The 8199-nt window shown below is 40.5% G+C and overlaps 1 non-coding gene across 1 annotated transcript; it reads left to right on the forward strand.

The window, feature by feature from the left end:
- Positions 1-2190: 2190 nt before the first annotated feature.
- Positions 2191-2297, forward strand: LOC142178715 (small nucleolar RNA R71). The gene has a single exon (XR_012706978.1). It is a non-coding gene; the product is annotated as a small nucleolar RNA R71 (small nucleolar RNA).
- The last annotated feature ends 5902 nt before the right edge of the window (positions 2298-8199 follow it).

Genomic DNA, 8199 nt, shown 5'->3' on the forward strand with positions numbered 1-8199 from the left:
GCCCTTCTTCCAAGAGAATCTTGTGCATACAAAAGGCTGGGCTGATACCCTTTATGTCTGCCATAGTCCAACCAATGGCAGTCTTACATTCTTGTAACACCTGCAAGAGTTGCTCTACCTACACAACTAGCAAACCAGATGATATAATAACACGCAAAGTAGAATCAGGCCCTAAGAAAGCGTACCTGAGGTGAGCTGGAAGCGGTTTCAGGTCCAACTGTGGTGGCTCCTCTATTGATGGTTTTGCAGGTGGTGTTGCTTTTTCTTCTAAGCGTAGGGGCTCGAACTGAGGTTCCCTTTTCTAGAACCCTTGACCCTCGAGAGCCATGACCCACTCCGCCAGCCCTTCACCATCCATCTCTTCCAAATTCATCAAACAGGCTTCTAGCAAATCCCCGACATTAAGGGTCTCATCCTTCTCTTGCAGTATCACATCCACGACCTCCACTAGGGAGTAATTTGTAAATTCGCTGGGTCTCATCATGTATTGTTGAATGTTGAATATTATTTATTCATTTTTCAACCTCATTTTCAACTCTCCAGTCTCACAATCAATCAATGCTCTCTCAGTGGCTAAGAACGACCTTCCCAAAATGATGGGTATCTCTTCATCCACTTGACAGTCAAGAATAATGAAGTCTGTAGGGAATACAAACTTCCCCACTTGAACAAGCACATCATCAAGAATTCCTGTCGGTCTTTTGACTGTGCGATTAGCCAGTTGCAATAACATTGAGGCGGTCTAGCTCTGCCAATGCCCAATTTTGTATAGATTGCCAAGGGCATCAAGTTTATACTGGCCCCCAAGTCACACAATGCTTTAGCAAAAACATAACTCACAATGGTGCATGGTATAGTGAAACTACCTGGATCAGACACTTTTTGAGCCATAGGTCTTGTCACTACCGCGCTGCAGGTTTGCGTCAGAGTTACAGTGGACAGGTCCTGGAAGTCAAATTTTTGCGATATCAGATCCTTCATCATTTTTGCATACCTGGCATTTTCCTCAAAGCATCCATCAGTAGGATATTCAATTGAATTTGTCGAAGCATTTCCATGAATTTCCTGTATTGATCATCTTTCTTTTGCTTTGCCAATCTTTGAGGGAATGGTGCAGGAGTCAACCTCTGCCAACTACTTGGTGTCGTTTCTTTGTTGGAAGCTTTTTCTACCACCTGTTCTGAGAGTTGTTCACCTTCCTTCTCCTTACACTTGTCAACCTGTGCTTGTTCAATTACAACCTCGATGAGCTCTGCTGACTCATCTTCCTCTAATGTAACTGGAGTAGTTGGCGTAGTCTCTCTCCTAGATTGAGCAACTTCTTTCTCTCTGTCTAAATATCTTCCATTCTTGAGACTCACTGCCATTAGCTGATTAGGGTTATGTTCCTTTGGGTTAATATTTGTATCTGCAGGCAATATTCCTTGTGGGCGATTGTTCAAGGACATAGACAGTTGTCCCAATTGAGTTTCAATGCCTTTGATTGCCGAATCATGTGCTGCTAACTTTTCTTGCATCTTACCATTTGTCCCAATGAGTTGTTGTAGCATGCCCCTGATTTCTGTCATGTTATTGTCCTGTTGTTGATGAGGTAGTTGGTAGGCCAACTGTTACTGATGCTGCTGATTATAGCCATGTTGCCTTTGATAAGGCACGACTTGGACTTGTGGTCGTGCGCTTCCTGGATTGGGGTTGTGTTGTGGCTGGTTTGGTCTGTACTGCTGGTTTGGTGCTGGTCCCCATTGCTGCCCACCTTGCCTCTGACCTTCGAAATTTTTGACATAATTCATGTCTTCTCTAAAGCCCTAGTTGTCGTTCTCTCCACTCCACGAGCACACATATGACCAGTTTATGCAAGGAGTGCACAAGCCTCCATTTGTTGTATCAACAATGTGCACTTGCTTTGTATCCATCTCATCAATTTTCTTTGTCACTAAGCTCATCTGGGTCATGAGAGTGGCTATGTTCTCTGTATTGGAAGTGTTTGGGTCAAGAGCAACAGAATGCACTATTGGTGTAAGTGTCGTACCTCTAGTCATCCAGCCTGAATTTTGAGCCATCTTGTCGAGAAGAATCTTGCACTATGTGAACGTTTTGCTCAAAAATGCACCCCCAGCTGAAGCATCTACATTGACCTTCAAACTATCTACCAAACCCATGTAGAATCTCTTTCCCAACATCTAATCTAGAATGCCATGGTGTGGACACTTCACTAGCATACTCTTAAACCTCTCCCAGGTTTCTTGCAATGTTTCAGTCGGTTTCTGCCCGAACTGCAATATCTCATCAATTTGCCTTTCATTCTTATTGTGAGGATAAAACTTGTTTAAGAACTACTTGACTAATTCTTCCTAAGTGGCAATGGTGTTTATTGGAAGTGAATTCAGCCAAGTTTGAGCCTCTCTAGTCACCGAGAATGGGAACACATATGACCGGTATATGCAAGGAGTGCACAAGCCTCCATTTATTGTATCAACAATGTGCACTTGCTTAGTATCTATCTCATCAATTTTCTTTGTCACTAAGCTCATCTGGGTCATGAGAGTGGCTATGTTCTCTGCATTGGAATTGTTTGGGTCAAGAACAACAGAATGCACTATTGGTGTAAGTGTCGTACCTCTAGTCATCCATCCTGAATTTTGAGCCATCTTGTCGAGAAGAATCTTGCACTCTGTGAACGTTTTGCTAAAAAATGCACCCCCAGCTGAAGCATCTACATTGACCTTCAAACTATCTGCCAAACCCATGTAGAATCTCTGTCCCAGCATCTAATCTAGAATGCCATGGTGTGGACACTTCACTAGCATACTCTTAAACCTCTCCCAGGTTTCTTGCAAGGTTTCAGTCGGTTTTTGCCCGAACTGCAATATCTCATCAATTTGCCTTTCAGTCTTGTTGTCAGGATAAAACTTGTTTAAGAACTACTTGACTAATTCTTCCCAAGTGGCAATGGAGTTTATTGGGAGTGAATTCAGCCAAGTTTGAGCCTCTCCAGTCACTGAGAATGGGAACACATATGACCAGTTTATGCAAGGAGTGCACAAGCCTCCATTTGTTGTATCAACAATGTGCACTTGCTTTGTATCCATCTCATCAATTTTCTTTGTCACTAAGCTCATCTGGGTCATGAGAGTGGCTATGTTCTCTGTATTGGAAGTGTTTGGGTCAAGAGCAACAGAATGCACTATTGGTGTAAGTGTCGTACCTCTAGTCATCCAGCCTGAATTTTGAGCCGTCTTGTCGAGAAGAATCTTGCACTCTGTGAACGTTTTGCTCAAAAATGCACCCCCAGCTGAAGCATCTACATTGACCTTCAAACTATCTGCCAAACCCATGTAGAATCTCTGTCCCAGCATCTAATCTAGAATGCTATGGTGTGGACACTTCACTAGCATACTCTTAAACCTCTCCCAGGTTTCTTGCAAGGTTTCAGTCGGTTTCTGCCCGAACTGCAATATCTCATCAATTTGCCTTGCAGTCTTGTTGTGAGGATAAAACTTGTTTAAGAACTACTTGACTAATTCTTCCCAAGTAGTAATGGAGTTTATTGGGAGTGAATTCAACCAAGTTTGAGCCTCTCCAGTCACTGAGAATGGGAACAGCAATAGCTTAATTGCTTCAGGAGTCACATTCGGCTGTCTTTGAGTCACATAGATTGATAGAAAGTTCTTCAGATGTTGTTGTGGGTCTTCGATGTATGACCCGGAGAACAGTCTCTTATTCTGCAACAGGTGCAACATGTTGTTGGTAATCTGGCATATTTTCGCTTGTATCTGAGGAACAGCAATGGCAGTGGCCAAGTTATCAGCAGTTGGTTGTGCCCAATCATAAAGAGCAGCTTCCGGCACAAGAGGTGCCACCACTCCATTGTTTGGGTCAACACGATCATTCCGATTGTTTACGTTGACGTCGTCCACGTTGTCCATTTCACTTTCGAGTTGGTCTTTTTGTTTTAACTATTTGTTCTTCTTATTGGCCCGATTCAATGCCCTAAATGCTTTCTCGGGGTCTGAAAGTCCTTCAAAAATTTCACCAGTCCTCAGAGAGCTTCTAGGCATTCACTTGAGTCATAGAAGAGTTCAAACGTGAGAATTTCAATGGAAATTTTTTTAACACCGTAGGAAATTGATCTAAACTAATAATCCTAGTAATTCTTCTAAGTTGTAATAAATAACACTGTTAGTTCCCCGGCAACGGTGCCAAAATTTGATCACGCCCAACTATACCTTGTAAAAAGGACTAAGCGATCGCTGCAAATATAATCCGGTTCAAGTCCGGAATCGAATCTCACAGGGAACTAACCTATTTACTATAACTTTTAAAAATGCTAATGATAAAGTCAGACAATTTCCGAATGCAAGATTTTTAATAGATCATAAGTGGAATTTATTTATCTAATGAAAAATGACAACAAAATTAGAAATAATCAAGAATAAGGTTGAATTCAAAGGTAAAAGGATCTAGGGCTATTGATTTTCCCAATTGCCGGACTAATTCCTGATACGTTAGCTATAATCTCGCCGTAATACTCTATGAGGATTATGAGTTCCAGGCTACCATAATTATCTCTCGATCAATTACGATAATTTACTAGAAGCATTCTCTCAAACTACTCTAGTTAACAATTTATGCAACTCAGAATTATCCTACCAAAGCTTCGTTATCTCTAACCCAGCTTTTAAATTCAAGTAAGTAGTCTCTTAACTTACCCGAAAGTGGTGTTGTTCAACAACAATCTAACCAAGTGTTGTTTCTCAAGCAACACAAGATAACTAGACATGATTAATCAAGGGCCCTTTTAATTAATCACAACACAACACATCGTTGAATAATCATAGAATAAGAACGGCTCAATTATATCTAAACATAGTCAAAACTTCATCCAACAATTGGTTCCATCAACCCTAGATGATGAGTTTAGCTACTCATACTAACAGATAAAAAATCACTATAGCAATTCATAATCAACAATGGAAGTAAGAAGAAGAAGATGAAAACTCTTAGGAAATTCTACGTCTTCTCTCTCTTGTTCTTACCTCCAAAATCTCCTAAAAGCAGCTCCTCCTCTCTTCTAGGCGAATTAGGCTTCATATAGGTTTAGGTTAGTCGCTGTCACGACCCAAAATCCTAACCTGTCGTGATGGCTCCTATCTCAGCACTAGGCAAGCTAACAACATCAATAAGCCACAATTCCGTTTCAATAATAATTAAAAAAACGTAACGTTTAATACAATACCAAAAATTAGGGGTTTAATACCCTGAGGACCAGATTTAAAACTATTACTTAACTCAATCCGAGCAATTCTTTATTCCAATAAGCCTTTTTCTCGTGATTCGGCCTCCGAACGCCTCGAATCTTAGTCAAAATTATTCGATACAATCAACACGAGGTATAGGAATCAATTCCATATGAAAATGCTAATTTTTCATAAAAATCCAAAATTTAGCTCAAAAATCACCTGTGGGGCCCACGTATCGGAACTCGACAAAAATTATAAAATCCGAATACACGTTCCGATACGAGTCCAACCATACAAAAATTATCAAATTCCGACATCGGATTGACCTTCAAATCTTCATTTTATATTTTTGGAAGATTTTATAAAAATCTGATTTTTCTTCCATAAATTCACGGATTCATGATGTAAATGAATATGGAATCATGAAATATAATCAATATAGGATAATGAACACTTACCCCAATATTTTCCTGTAAAAATCGCCCAAAATTCGCCTACACCGAGCTCTATAAACTCAAAATGAGTAAAAATGACAAGAACCCCGTTTTATAGACCCTCAGCTGTTTCGGGCGTCAAAGGTAGCGTGGGGCGCTGCCTGTGGCACAGTTTCAAGCATCCCAAAATTCTCAGCGCCAGGGCTAGCGCCCCACGCTACCCTGGGCGTTCGCGGCGATGGAAAATCGTCCTCGATACGGAAATAGGCATAACTCTCTCATACGATGTACGAATTCTACGATTCTTTTTGATATGGTTCCGTAATTTCAATACGGATCTAATACTTCAATCAAAACTGAATTTGGAGCTCATTTGCTTAATGTGATACCACATATTCTTGAAGAATCGACATCGAACATTCTAGGTTCGATGCCGAAACATAGCAAATCAATCCGGAATGAACTCAAATTTTGCGTACAAGTCATAAATGGCATAACAAAGCTATTCCAATTTCAAAAAAAATGATTCCGACCTCAATATCAAAAGGTCAAACCCCGGTCAAACTTTTCAAAAATTCAACTTTCGGCATTTCAAGTCTAATTCTACTACGGACCTCCAAATAATTTTTCGGACACACTCCTAAGTCCAAAATCACCATACGGAACTATTGGAATCATTGAAACTCCATTCCGGGGTCGTTTACACATAATTTGACATTCAGTCACTATTTTAACTTAAGCTTTAAACCTTGGAACTAGGTGTTCCAATTCATTCCAAAATCTCACTGAAACCTAACCAATTACTCTAGCAATTCACAAAATAACTGTAAAGTACAATTTGAGAAGTAAATGGGGAAACTGGGTTGTAATACTCGAAATGACCAGCCGGGTCATTACATTCTCCCCCACTTAAACATACGTTCGTCCTCGAACGTGCCAAGAGTTGTTTCCAAGCCATCAAATCACCGTTCCATATTACCACGCACGTACCCGGGGGTGAACCCGCGTCACCCTATTCCATATAAGCTTGACAACACAATCCAACTGAATTCATTAATTTAACTCTAGCCCATAAACCTTGGAATTTAATTTTCAACCTTTAGAATTTCTTTCAAGACACGAATCTTACATTTATACACCATATAAGGTCGAACAAGTTGCATCGAGCTATAACTATAACCACAGATATAATCAACCAACATATTACACAACTCGCATGCTCGTTGCACCATTCCTGATCGCAGTGACTACTCCAAAACCAACCGCATACTAGTATTAAACCCATATCGAACCAAATCGCATCCCAAAATCTTCGTACACTTTTGATAATAAACGAAACATGAGAAATTTCATGACCACTTACCAGATCAACAAGTCACGGAGCTCTCTCGCCCCAACCAGAACCATAATCACTTTCTGAGCCGACTTTCAATAATATACTCCCGAATATACCGAAATCAAACCTGATAGTACCCATTCCAGGTCTAATGACCTTATATTAATAAACACAACTATTTCCACAGACATGCCGCACCAATATAACTCAGAGCCACAACTCGTGCCATCTGTGCACAATACACAACAATTCAAATGTACTCAGTCATGAAAAATGACTCAAATGAGAGAACTGCCCCGCAATATTGATAACTACCGCCACAACGAAATGCTGAAAATTCATCATACACCGTAGAACCATCACCCGATTCTAACACAAGGTTCATACCTTAACATAGCTCCACTGCAATGTGTGTCCCCATCCAAACATTAGTCCATATAATATACCCCGAGCCACCCTGCTCAAAATCCATAACCACGGAGAGGCAAATGACAAAAATGCCACACAAAACCTGAAAGAACATAACCATTACGCAATCGATCATGCAATACCTAAATACTCATCACGCTCAAATTCCTCTATAAACCTCAAATAGGACCGCATCATCTGTGCACATAACCAATGAATCACAACTCCTCATAGCATGAAGGAGCAACTCACAGATCATTTGAGAACACGAATAAGTTCAACATCAACCGAATGACACATCCCTCAACAATAGCAGTATGAAGCCAACCATTCCGGCTCGGTGTAGAATACACATCTTAATTGGGCCTACCAATGGACCGCCAAATCAACTCGGGTTACCCATAAATAGATAAAAGTTCTTCCGAAACTCCATAATGACTGAATCATAACACATTCTATCATCTGGCTAGCTCTGGCCACCACTTCACAGTCCACAACCATAAAACAATCTACTCCTGGGAACTCCCAATCTCCGAATCCATAGAACACGCAAATCACCATATTTGATTCCATCTCTACCGCTCGAATGTCTAACACATCGCTCATACACGATCATTCTACGAGGAATATTTCTCCTATTCTTTCGTGCCACATAGCAACATCTTAAAATCAGCAGTCGATCAACCAGGAAAGTGCCGCAATACCTATAAAATATCCATAATTCATAACATAGTGCACCTTTTTTTTTTATGTACACTATACTCACGTAATACCAAATAGT

This window comes from Nicotiana tabacum, chromosome 24 (genome assembly GCF_000715075.1).
Source record: "Nicotiana tabacum cultivar K326 chromosome 24, ASM71507v2, whole genome shotgun sequence".
In the NCBI taxonomy this organism is placed as follows: Eukaryota; Viridiplantae; Streptophyta; class Magnoliopsida; order Solanales; family Solanaceae; genus Nicotiana; species Nicotiana tabacum.